The sequence below is a fragment of the Cynocephalus volans genome, chromosome 6 (genome assembly GCF_027409185.1).
Source record: "Cynocephalus volans isolate mCynVol1 chromosome 6, mCynVol1.pri, whole genome shotgun sequence".
NCBI lineage: Eukaryota > Metazoa > Chordata > Mammalia > Dermoptera > Cynocephalidae > Cynocephalus > Cynocephalus volans.
In genome coordinates this window covers 2,125,661-2,138,588 of record NC_084465.1, presented here as the reverse complement: position 1 = coordinate 2,138,588, position 12,928 = coordinate 2,125,661, and the positions used below count along the sequence as shown (strand labels likewise).

Genomic DNA, 12,928 nt, shown 5'->3' with positions numbered 1-12,928 from the left:
GAAATAATATGTAAGTATATAAATAATATATAAAATACAAGAGAAGGTAAGTAAAACGCCTTGTAAGACAAAAACAGCACAGAGAGTGTAGGCGCCGTCTCCCGTCTTCCCTGTCCATTTTCCCAACGTTGTTATTCACATCGATGTTTAGTTTTCTCAGTCTCTGTCCCCCACCAGGAAGGACAGGGGCCTTAGCACGCTGATGGTTCTTTCTGCTCTTCCTCACCCTCTGCCTTCCAGCTTTTGTTGGTCATCTTTTCCACACTCTCAAGTTTTGTTTGCATTCGGTTTATAATTGTAGTCAGGTCTTCCGTGCTTTGCCTACAAGGTGGTTCTATAAATTGCAAATGCAGTAAGAGACATTTACTCATTAGGGAAACAGGTGAAAACCACAGTGAGATGCCCCTTCATGCACTACGAGGGCAACAATGAGGAAAGACGGACGGTAACAAGTGCTGGCGAGGAAATGGAGAAACTGGAGCCTCACATGCTGCTGGTGGGAATGTGAAACTTTTAGCCACTTAGAAGCAGTCTGGCAGGTCCCCCAAAAGTGAAGCATAGAGTTACCATAGGACCCAGCAATTCCGCTCCTAGATATAAAACCAAAAGAGAAATGAAAATATACGTTCACACAAAAACTTGTACATGAATGGTCATCATAGCATTATTTGTAGTAGTAAAAAAAGTGGAAACAACCAAATGTCCAGCAATTGATGGATGAATAAACAAAATGTAGTATATCCATGCAATTAAAAGGAATAAAGCTTTGATGTATGCTATGAAATGGGTGGACCTCGAAAACATTATGTTGAGTAAAAGAGGCCAGTCACAAAAGTCACACATGTTGTATCATTCCATTTATGTAAAATGTCCCCAATAGGAAAATCTACAGAGACAGAAAATGGATTAGTGTTTCCCTAGGACTGGAGGTGGGGTGGCGGCGCAGTGTTGGGGAGAAATGGGGCATGACTGCCAATGGATGGGGTTTTGTTCAGGTGTGATAAAAACGTTCTAAAATTGGTTATGGAACTGGCTGCTCAACTCCATGAATATACTAAAAAGCATTAAATTGTACAGTTTAAATTGATGAATTATATGGTATACGAATTACATCTCAATAAACTGTTTAAAAAGACATTTGTGATTTTATGATTATGTAAATATTATTCACTTTGGAACAAACAGTATGATTAGACCAATAAAAAGGAAATATAACTCTCTGCTTTCAAAGCTTTGCTGCTCAGAGTAGACACTTTCAAGCACCAAGGTCTAGGTGATTCTTCTTTAACGTTTTTCTAGCTTTGCACTTATTATCAGGTACAGCTTTTGCTTTGTTTATCTGTTTTGGTTTTTTAAATATTATAATAATGTGTGTATGTATATATATTGTCCTTGTAAAATTTAGTTGGCTGGTTAGCTCACTTGGGAGAGCATGGTGCTGAGAACACCAGGGTCAAGGGTTCAGATCCCCTTACTGGCCAGCTGCCAAAAAAAGAAAAAAGAAAAGAATTTAAATATTATTGAAAAGTCTAAGGTCACTTTGATCGCCCGCTCTGCCCCCTCCCCCAATCCCAGTCTGTATTGTATTCTTCTAGACCTCTAAGTTTGAATTTTCATAAATCTTCATGTATCTCTGAGAAGTATATAATGTTTTGTGTCTGTGAATGTGTGTTTAGCATGAATGGTGTTCTCGACCATGCTACTACAGCTTGCCCTGCTCACTCAACAACGCTGCGAAGAACGTTCTGGTCCTTCTAGGTGGATGTCTGTAAAGCTCACCCCATTCTTTTCAATTGCTTCTTAGTTTTCCACCGTGGCTGTGCCACAGTTCATCTCATCATCCTACTTAGGGGAGATATTGAGGTGCCCCAAATTCTCGTAGACCATGTTTTTCTCTTTTTGTGAATTCCTTTTTTTGTTGTTGTTGTTGTTGGAGTACCTCCTTGAGTAATTTTTTCAGGTCTTGAGAAGCATATAAATGTCTCTCTCTCTCTTTTTTTTTTTTTTTTTTGGCTTCACATGTGGCTGATTGTGCATATGCCATAGAACTCCAGGGTGGACAATTTTTCCCTCTGAATTTTGAAAGATTTAATTTATTGTATTATTATATATTATTGCCAATAAGAAGTCTGCAAATCTTATTACTATACACGTAGCCCCCTCTTCCCATGAAGTTGTTAGGATTTTCTCTTTATTTTTCGAATTCTGCAATTTCATCAGAATGTGTTTAGGTGTGGGGTCATTTTTCATTAATTCCCCTGATATTCACTAGATATTTGCAACCTAGGCAAAGATCTTCTGTGCATGGAAATTGTCTTTTATTATTTCTTCGACATTTTCCTTCCTTCTGTAGTCTCTGTTCTGGAACTCCTGTTAGATGGATATTGTACCTCTGTGTTTTCTTAACTTTTCTCTTATAATTTCCATCTCTTTGTTGTTTTGCTCTATTCTGGGGGAGGATTTCTTCTAATTTATCTTCCTGTTTATCAACTTAGTCTCTAGTGTATCAATTGAAGTTTTTAGTTCAGCAATTATATTTTTTTATGTCTAAGAATTTTTTTGTTTCCTCTTGCTCTTGGGAACTTGTTACTATTTTATGGAGTCCATACACCCTGTTGAACATACCTGAGGATACTGAGAATTTTTCAAAAGTTTTGTTCCATCCTCTCTGTTACCAGCTGCTCTTGGGCCTTCTTTTATGTACTGGTTTTTCCAGAAAAGCCCAGTGATGGTTGGTTATGTGTCCCATGTGTTTATGAGACAAGGACTGTGTGGGTTGGTGTAGGTATCTGGAGCAGAGGTTTGGTTTACTTCTAGGGATTAGCTCAAGAAAAGGGTTTAAGTTCTAGACAAGCCCGTCTTCCCAGCCTTTTCGAACTTCCCTCAACTTCCCTCTCAGATTTGTTTCTGCAGTTTTCATGGACAGACAGCCCCACTTCAAGTCTGCATGTTCCCTCCTCCAGGACCCCTTTGCCAAGAGAGGACTCAGGTGCCTGTAGAAATGGACAAGGCTGTGTAAATAAAAATATTTACAAATAATCCAAGTGAAGAAATGGGCCTAAAATTGAATTCAGAGAATCTGCTACTCGTGTGATTTTACTTTATTTCCAAATAAAAGAGATACCATCATTAAATAACTCACACTAGTTAGGTGCTGGCTCTGCGCCAGGTGCCTCATATGAATTATTCAAAGGGTGGTGCCGATGCCGTGGTAACCATCCCCGTTTTGCAGATGAGGAGGTAAGTTCTGTTATTATTCCTACCTTATGGAGGAGAAACCCGTGCTCTGAGAGGGAAATGTAAATTGTCTGCGGCAAATGGCATGTGGCACAGACAGGACTTGAACCCAGGCCTGCGCTCCAGCCCTCTGTTGATGGGCAGCTGTGGTGACCACTGACTCCACCCCGTCCCACATGTAGGGGGAGGTCTGGTCCTGAAGGGGCAGACAGATGGAAGTGAAGATTCTGGGCTGATCTCTTACCAGCTGTGTGACCTCCTGGGCTGTCGTGACCATTAAGCCAGGTGTGGTGTTTAACGGCTGCTCAATACATGTTAGTTACCTGGTTGTCTAACTGGGGCACAAGACTAGGGGTACGTGAAACACTCACAGAAAAAAGCAAGAAAACATAGACTTTTGCTGAATATCCTCTGTCCCATACAATATTGAAAACCGTCTCTTGGTTAAGTGAATTCTGGTGCACTGTGATGAGCAGTGTCAGAAATGGCAGGTCCCCTGACTGCTGATATGTGACATGGCAGTTTGCTAAGAGACCACTGGCCAGTAGGAAGATGGCCTGTGGCACTGGGGGCTTGCCCCTGGGAATCCGGTGGCCATTCACTTCCTGCAAGCGTTCTCCCAGGGTGCAGGTGGCAGTCCCCCAGGGACACTGACGCCCTCCCTGCCTCGCCTGGAACGTAGAGTGGGGCGTAGGGTGCCGCCTGCCAGTGGCACCGGGATCTCCCTGTGTGGCCCACCTTCTCCCGAGTGGCCGTCCCCGTACTGAGCCCCGGGCACCCCGCACTGCTGTCTGCAGAAGCTGCCTTTGCGGCCGGGCTCCGGCCTGTGCCGCGGGGCCCCACAGACACCTGGTGAGATCGCGGCCTCCTGCCCTTCCCCGGCACCGCCCGTCTCGGGGAAACCCGCCCCATGTCCCAGCTGCCAGCAGGCACCTGCTTTAGGTCGGAATTATGTCCTTGAACCTCCACAATGCATGGAAGTCATTCTTAAAACAATTAAAAGTATGAAAAATACCACAAAGCTGTTTCTGAACAAAAGTGGGGATTTTCGTGCATCGAGGAACCCAGATTGGCTCCGCAGGCCGACAGCGGGCAGCGTCCAGTGCTGGCTCTCTGGTCACTGTGGAGCCCTCGCCTGGGAGGTGCCAGAGAAGCACCGACTAGATGCAGGAGCCGGTGGGATGCTGCCGCTCCCCAGGGTCCAGTGTCGCCCCTCCCCGGGGTCCAGCATCTCCCTTCCCCGGGGTCCAGCGCCTCCCTTCCCCGGGCTCCAGCGTCGCCCCTCCTCGGGATCCAGTGTCGCCCCTCCCCGGGGTCCAGTGTCGCCCTTCCCCGGGGTCCACCGTCGCCCCTCCCCGGGGTCCAGTGTCGCCCTTCCCCGGGGTCCACCGTCGCCCTTCCTCGGGGTCCACCGTCGCCCCTCCTCGGGGTCCAGCGTCGCCCTTCCCCGGGGTCCAGTGTCGCCCCTCCCCGGGGTCCAATGTCGCCCCTCCCCGGGGTCCAGTGTCGCCCTTCCCCGGGGTCCACCGTCGCCCCTCCCCGGGGTCCAGTGTCGCCCCTCCCCGGGGTCCAGCGTCGTCCTCCCCTGGGGTTCAGCATCGCCCTTCCCCGGGGTCCAGTGTCGCCCTTCCTCGGGGTCCAGTGTCGCCCCTCCCCGGGGTCCAGCGCCTCCCTTCCCCGGGGTCCAGCGTCGCCCCTCCTCGGGATCCAGTGTCGCCCCTCCCCAGGGTCCAGTGTCGCCCTTCCCCGGGGTCCACCGTCGCCCTTCCTCGGGGTCCAGTGTCGCCCCTCCTCGGGGTCCAGCGTCGCCCCTCCTCGGGATCCAGTGTCGCCCCTCCCCGGGGTCCAGTGTCGCCCTTCCCCGGGGTCCACCGTCGCCCTTCCTCGGGGTCCACCGTCGCCCCTCCTCGGGGTCCAGCGTCGCCCTTCCCCGGGGTCCAGTGTCGCCCCTCCCCGGGGTCCAATGTCGCCCCTCCCTGGGGTCCAGTGTCGCCCTTCCTAAGCCTCGCAGAGGCTCTGCCTGGCTCGGCGCTCTGTCACCGTCCACCTCCCCAAGGTAAGGCGCTTCCCACGCCAGTCGCTGCAGTGACCCTCTGTCTGCGGGGTCACCTAAAGGCCTTGACCGAGGTGGTTTGCCTCCTCGGGGACCCCAGACACCGATGACTTTCCTGAACACTGGCATCGCTCCAGAGTCAGCTTGGACCCAGGTCTAGTTTCAGAACCATCAACTCTAAGCTGTTTAAGGAGCCTGTGTACATTAAAACAGCCGTAAATCACGGTGATGGCTCCGCATTCCCATCCCGACCACGAGGCTGTGACTGCGGCCCTCGGTGCCCGAGCCTTCCGGGGCAAAGCGCACTAACAGGCGGCCCCACACAAAACCTGCACGCGGGGACAGAGGGGCAGGAGCCCGCCCAGCACGCACAGGCCTCACTGTTCTGAACTGCCCGGAGCAAGCAAGAGAAAGTGGTCAGCCCGAGAACCTTGTCCATCAGGGAGAATTTATAAACGTATCAGTTCAACCCTTGGAAGGGTTTCAGCACAATTTGCTGGGCCCCTGCAGCAAGGAGCAGTGCGACTCTCAGTCTCCGGAGAGCAGAGAAAGGGCCACGTGGCTGCTCGCGTGTGCACGCGGATTCACAGCATCCGAAATGCTTCACACTTTCCAAACTAAATCGGTCTGCCCCTGAGACGGACAGGAACGGCCGAGGACGTCCCGAGCCTTACCAAAAAGCACGGGGTGCTCTGAGCAGAAGTTCCGAGGCCCGGGCAAGCCTGCCAGGCAACCCAAGGTCGGTGTCTCTCCCAAGTCCCCGCAGCTGGCAGTGAAAACGCTGATGCATTCAAGCACAGTCCTCATTTGATTTCCATTTGCAAATGAACAGGAATGATTTCTTCCACTTACCCTTGGTGATTAACCGTTGGCAATCACCATCGTACAAACAAATGAGCCTGCCCCAGTTTTCAACTTCATAAATTGCACACTTCAGAAATGTCACTTCTCAGGTTTCTGAGAATGAGCCCAAGTGACTCCAGCAGGTACTCAGCCTTGTGTCTGGGGTCTGGGCTGATTCTTATCGTGGTCTCTCCCTTTCCATTGTTAGTCCTGCTCTGGGTTCTTTCCAGGGGTGGTCTCCATGGAAAATCACGTTGTTGACTTTCATAAGAACGCCTCTGGCTGGCTGTCCACTGCTGACGTGAGGACAAACAATGAGGTTATTTGGTGACGTTTATTTCAGGATCAGGTCACCTCCCAGAAGGGATTGTTGGGAAGGATCAAGTCACCTTGGCTACCTGGAAACTCTCCTTTCCCACTAACCCTGGAAGTTTTCAGAGCAGTTCCCCCATGGCAGTCTCTGGGTGTCCTCTCTCCCCTGCCCTCTGGGGGCAGCACGGGTGGGGGGTGGGTGCAGAGGCAGAGACGCCACTCGGGGCCTGTGTGTGAGAGAGAAAAGCCAGCCGCATCTGCAGGAGAACACTTCTGGGCCACGTGTTTCACTTCCTAAACCATGTGACCATGGAAAGTCCATTCACAACACTCAGGCAGGAGCAAGCATTTCATGGTCACCTGGGTCCCCCAAGGGGCAAGGGGATAGTTAGGACAGAAATGTGGTGGGTGGGAGGGGATTAGAGAAGGGAAGTCACTTTGGCAATGAAAAATCTAAGATCTAGAATGTTTAAAAAAGAAAAGCAGTTTTTTGTTTTTTTTTTTTTCTTTTTTTTTTTTGTCGTTTTTTCGTGACCGGCACTCAGCCAGTGAGTGCACCGGTCAGTCCTATATAGGATCCGAACCCGCGGCGGGAGCGTCACCACGCTCCCAGCGCAGCACTCTACCAAGTGCGCCACGGGCTCGGCCCGAAAAGCAGTTTTATTACTGATTTCTAACCCTGGGTTCCCTCCTTGCTCCTGCTCCGGCTCTGACGCCTATGCTGGCGGCCTCCGTCCGCCCCAGAGTCCACCGCAATTCACACGTTCCATCCATCACCGAGGTGCACAGAGGCTCCCACCTAAGTGGCTCCTGGATCCGTCTGTCTTCTCCCCACCTCCTCAGCATGGGCCTCCCTCAGGGCCTACACAGACGTCTAGGACAGCTTGCTGGCCTCCCTGCGTTTATCAAGTGTTGGGTTTTCTGAAGGCTCGGGCCCATGCTCTCTTCTTGTGCTAAACTAGCTTTCCACGTGACTGATCTCATTTCATGGCTCTAACTCTCAAACCTATATCTTTACCCAAGACCTCTTTTTAGAGTCTAGACGAAACATCCAACTGCTCTCCGCATGGGTGTCTCACAGGCAGCTCAGACTCAACATGCCCAAGACTGGGCTCATGTCCGCCTTACCTGAAATGTGTTCCTCTGCTGCTGTAGCACCAGCAGGTGGTACCAGCATCCACCCGGCTGAACAACCAGACACACAGGAGTCACTCTGGCGTTCTCCCTCGTGGTCTGTCTGCACACGTGCCCCGGCACAGAGATGAGGCGCCTTCCATCTCAGTGGCCCGCGTCTGCTTATACCCCTCTCCGTCTTCCTAGTCCAAGCCTTCTTCAGCACCGACCTGAGCTTTTGCAACAGCTTGCTGGTCTCCTGCAGCTATTTTAGCTTCCTCCAATCCACTTCCCAAACCGAAGTCAAAATGATATTTCAACAACAACAAGACAGTTCTTTGATAGCTTCCAGTGCACGTAGAACCAAATCTAAAACCTGTAACAAGGTGAAGCCCTGCACGATTAGGCAACAACAAAATGGATAAATGAGCCATAGCACCGCCATGCCACGAAACACTGGACAGCCGTGAGAGTGACCAAACCATTGCTACACACAGCAATGTGCATGGAGGCCTCAGACACGCTTCAATGAAAGTCTTCTTTAAAAATGAATTGTACTATACAGGCCAGCTGTGAAAAAAAGAGAGAGAGAGAGAAAGAAAAGAAAAGAAATGTGGGCTGGCTGGTTAGCTCATTTGGTCAGAGCACAGTGTTGATAACACCGAGGTCAAGGATTTGGATCCCCATACTGGCCAGCTGCAAAAAAAAAAAAAAAGAAGAAGAATTGTGTTTGGTGGTGAAGTGCTGTGGGCTGAGTGTCTGTCCCCTCCAAAGTTCATGTCCGGCTTCATCCCCATCGTGGGAGTGTTGATACGTGAGGCCTTGGAGGTGATTGGATCGTGAGGGCTCTGCCCTCATGAGTGAATTAATCCATTTATGGATTAATGGGTTGATGTATGAGTTGGTTGTCACAGGATGGGCACTGGTGGCTTTACAAGGAGAGCAAGTGAGCAGGTTGGTACACTCTCTTCCCTGAGCCGTGGGACACCTTGTGTCACCACGGGACTCTGCAGAGTCCCCATCCAGAAGAAGGCCCTTGCCAGATGCACCCTTTGACCTTGGACTTCCCAGCTTCCAAAACTGTAAGAAATAAGTTCTCTTTCTTTATAAATTACCAAGTTGGGGGTATTCTGTTCTAAGCAATGGAACGCACTGCTACGGGAGGGCTGCGTGTGCATGGGGACAGGCATGCGGGGACTCTATACCCTCTGTTCAGTTTTGACTTGAGCCTAAAATTGCTCTAAAAAATAAAGTCTATTTTTTAAAACAAGTAATCGTGCTGTACGCTCCCAAGTCCTTTCAGCTGGAGACGCGTCCTTCAGACCTGGGAAGTGCGCTGGTGTTGATTTGGTGACTTCCTCCTCTCTGTTTTATCTCTTCTGCTCTGTAATCCTCACGACAATGCGTGACTTTTGGGTCGATCCTTTGATTGTCTTATTTTTTCCTCCTATTTCATCTCCTTGTCTTTCCTTTTTTTTTTTTTCCCTGAGCTGTAGCTTCAATTTTCTTTTCCAAACTTTCTGAACTTTTCACTCAGGTTCTCATATCATCAATATTTAAGAGTGCTTTCTTATTAGAAGTCGTTCCCTTTCCTTTAAAATAGTGTCTGTCCCCTTATGTTGTGTATCCAGCATCTTCTCCTGTTTCTCTGAAGATGTTAATTCTAGTAGGGTTGGTTTTTTGTTGCTGTTGTTTTAGTTTTCTTTTGCCCCCTATGATAAAACTGCTCTTTACAGTTTCTTCTATTCTTTTTCCTATCTCTTTATTCTTTTTCTTTTTATCTCTGTCTTCATGTTAGAGGCTCTTCTCAAATGTCTCGTGATCCTTGGCTATCAGATCACATTTGAGAATGAGGCACTAACAACTCCTGAGAGCTCTGTGCGAGGAAGATTAAGGGAGCCACAATCCTCCCCACGCTGCTGTTGAGAGATGGTCTAGTCGCCCTCCCCTCCAACCTGAGCTTGCCTTGGGGACTTCCTTGACCAGCACGATAGAGTAGAAGTGGCTTCTGAGGCTTCCGAAGCTCGACCAGAAGAAGTCCTGAGGCTTCTGCCCAGGCTTCTTGGAATCCTTGCTCATGGAGCTCTGCTGCTGTGCTGTGGGGAGGCCCAAGCAGCCCGCAGAGAGGCCCCCGCGGAGAGGCGCGAGGCCCCCGGCCAGCTACCTGCACCGCGCTGCAGCCGACAGCCACGTGAAGAAGCCGTCTGGAAGCAGATGCCAGCCCCAGTCAAGCCACCCCAGACGACAGTGTGTGAGGGAGACATGAGCTGTCCCATGGAGTCTGGCCCAGACTGTAGATTTGTTGGGCAATAACTGCTGCTGTTTTAAACCACCGGATTTGGGGGTGTTTTTTTACACAGTGATAAATAACCAGACTCGTGTATGCAGGCAGAACCTTTCAACAGGTGGTGTTCACTCTAGGGGTGGTCAGGTGACAAGCCTGCCTTTGGGTCAGGGACTCCTAGACATCACTGTAGAGAAGACTCCATCCACCTCCCGCCTGAGCGCTGGTGGACGGGGATGCAGCACGTGCTGCCTCGTTCTGAGAGGTGACCCACTCTTCCCACCTCCTCCCGGGCTTGGTGTCCTCAGGTAAGAAGCCCCTTTAGTTCAATTTCTCCAGAGAAGAAATCTCCAGTCTCCTGCAGGGAGGGGTTGCAGGTGGGCGAGTGACACGCAGGTCTCACGTGGATGTGTACCCCTTTCCAAACCTTCCTATGTTTGATGTACAGACGGCAAATCAGCACATATAGAGTTGTTCAAAATCGCCGTCCATTAGACACGCAAATGAAAACCACAGTAAGATATCACTCCACACCTACTGGAACGGCGGAAATAAAAGTCTGTGACAACACCAAATGCTGGTGAGGATGCAGAGAAGCCAATCAGCCGCACGTTGCTGGTGCAGCCGTTGTGGAATGTAGTGTGGCAGTTCCTCTCAAAGCTAAAAGTGGACTTACCATGTGACCCAGCAATTCCAGAGAAATGAAAACTTATTGTCACGTGGAAACTTGTATGTGAATGCACATAGCAGCTCTATTTCCAATAGACCCAAACTGGAAATGATCCAGATGTCCGTGGACAGGTGAAAGGTTAAATAAACTGCAGTGCACCCACGCCGTGCGACAGCGTGTAGCGACAAAGAGGAACGAACCCTCAATACGTGCAACCTGGATGCACCTCAAAGAAATCATGTTGCGTGTAAAAGCAACTCTCAAAAGGATGCCTGTGTACTGCATTTATGAGCTCACAAAATTGTCAGACTACTGGCTGCCAGAGGTGAGGGGTGGGGAGAAGGCGCGGAGTGGGGGTGGCACAAGGGAGTCTCACAGTGACCGTCCAGTTAAATCTCCTGATTGCGGCCGTTGCACGAAGCTACACGTGTGAAAATCTCACAAGGCTACACACGCACAGAGTGAGCGCACTGTAACGTGGAACCTGAGCAAGATCTGCAGGTCGCACCAACATCAGTTTGCTGGGTGTGACATCGTGCTGGAGTTGTGTAAGAATTTAACGTGGGGGAGGCTGGGGAGGGTGCACGGGGACCGCATGTGCCGTTCTTTGCAACTGCCTGTGAATCTCTAATTATTGCAAAGTTAGAAGTGATTCTAAAAATAAGCTTGGATGGACCATGACAAATAAACAGTAATTAGAAAACGGTGTGGAAACCCCTCCCTGTCCAGCAAGGTCTCGCTCAGCCCTGCCCCTCACTCAATGCTTTCCGATTTCCCGGGAAGAGCAGGGCCTCGCCCCTGTGCGGCAGAGACTGCTGCATCTGCCCTCGCCCCTGTTTCCTCGGTCGTCTTCGGTAATGGAATCCCCGATTCTTAGTGGGGCATTTAGCCACCCGGAGCAAAGATGGCCTTTTCCAGCCTCTCTGGGATCTCCGTTAGTTTGTGAAGGGGGCTGTCTGCCGTCTCTGCAGCAGACACTTCATGGGACGCGGTGTGTGCTTCTGCCTCTTCCTTCCTCTGGGAATGTAGGCGTGATGGCTGGAGCATGAGCAGCTTCTTGAATCAAGAGGTGGGAGCCACCACTATGGATTTTCTGTCCCTCACAGTCAAATCCTTTCCTCCCCTGTACACCATCTCAGGCTTCTAAACACACCAGCCCCAGCCCAGGACTCTTTTCTCTCTTATCGCTTGCTACCCAAATACCGCCTCTTCATTTTTCAGAAGTTAGGTTAAATCTGCTTCCTCCAGGAATCCTTCCCTGAGTTCAAACTCAAGTGAGATGTAAGCCCTTTTGGGGTGTTTTCACTTTTCATGATAATTCCTCTTCACTGAGAACTGCCATCTGTCTAAAAACAGGGTTACAGGGGAGGACCCCAGGAGCCATGTCTGTGTGTCATGCTCACTTAGGGATGAATGGACCCTTGACCCAGCCGGAGCCAAGCAGATTCTCTGCTCTGGGATTTGGGCTGGAGACTCAGGAGTCTGTGAGCCTGCACTAACCTGGATGCTGTGGACAACCACGCTGCATAACGTCAACCGAGGGGCAGAAGAAGCTTGTCGCAGGGAGAAGAGTGACGCTGAGCCAGAGGAGGGAACAGAAACAGGACTTAAGGAGAGCTCGGTGTTTCACTCCCTGGTTTCGTTTCTGCCAAGACAGGTCTCTGTCGCCTTGGTTAACTCAAACAACTCTGCAAGCTTATTATTGCTATACTAAATTCTACCCTGCTTTTTCTATTTTTTCAAAATTGTGGTAAAGTACACATAACAGAAAATCGACCATCTTAACCATTTTTAAGTGTGCAGTTCAGCCGTGCGAAGCATTTTGACATTGTGCAGCCATCATCACATCCACCTCCAGGACTGTTTCCATCTTGCAAAACTGAAACTCTGCTACTCTGTTTTTTGTTTGTTTTTGAAAAGCTGGCTCCACCTGGCTTCTGTTGCTGCAAATAAGAGTTGTAAGACCTGTGGGACTGTGCAAGATGTCCATGAGTCAAGGAGAGCTTGGCAACGTCTGTGTGAGAACTGTGTGCGTGCGTGCGTGTGCGTGCGTGCGTGCGTGTGTGTGCGTGCGTGCGTGTGTGTGAGAAGTGTGTGCACGTGTGTGCGTGCGTGTGCACGTGTGTGTGCGCGTGCGTGCGTGTGTGTGAGAAGTGTGTGTGCGTGTGTGCATGCATGTGTGCGTGCGTGGGTGCGTGCGTGTGCGTGCGTGTGTGCGCGCGTGTGTGTGCATGCGTGCGTGTGTGTGAGAAGTGTGTGTGCATGCGTGCGTGTGCGTACGCGTGTGTATGCGTGTGCATGCAAGTGCGTGCGTGCGTGCGTGTGTGTGCGCGTGTGTGTGCGTGCGTGTGCGTGCGTGCGTGCGTGCGTGCGTGTGTGTAGGTGAAAGGTGAGTTTGGATGGGACGGAGGTGGGC

At 50.3% G+C, this 12,928-nt stretch overlaps 1 non-coding gene across 1 annotated transcript; it reads left to right on the top strand.

The window, feature by feature from the left end:
- Positions 1-1,407: 1,407 nt before the first annotated feature.
- TRNAL-GAG (transfer RNA leucine (anticodon GAG)) lies at positions 1,408-1,481 on the top strand. Its single transcript has one exon. It is a non-coding gene; the product is annotated as a tRNA-Leu (tRNA).
- The last annotated feature ends 11,447 nt before the right edge of the window (positions 1,482-12,928 follow it).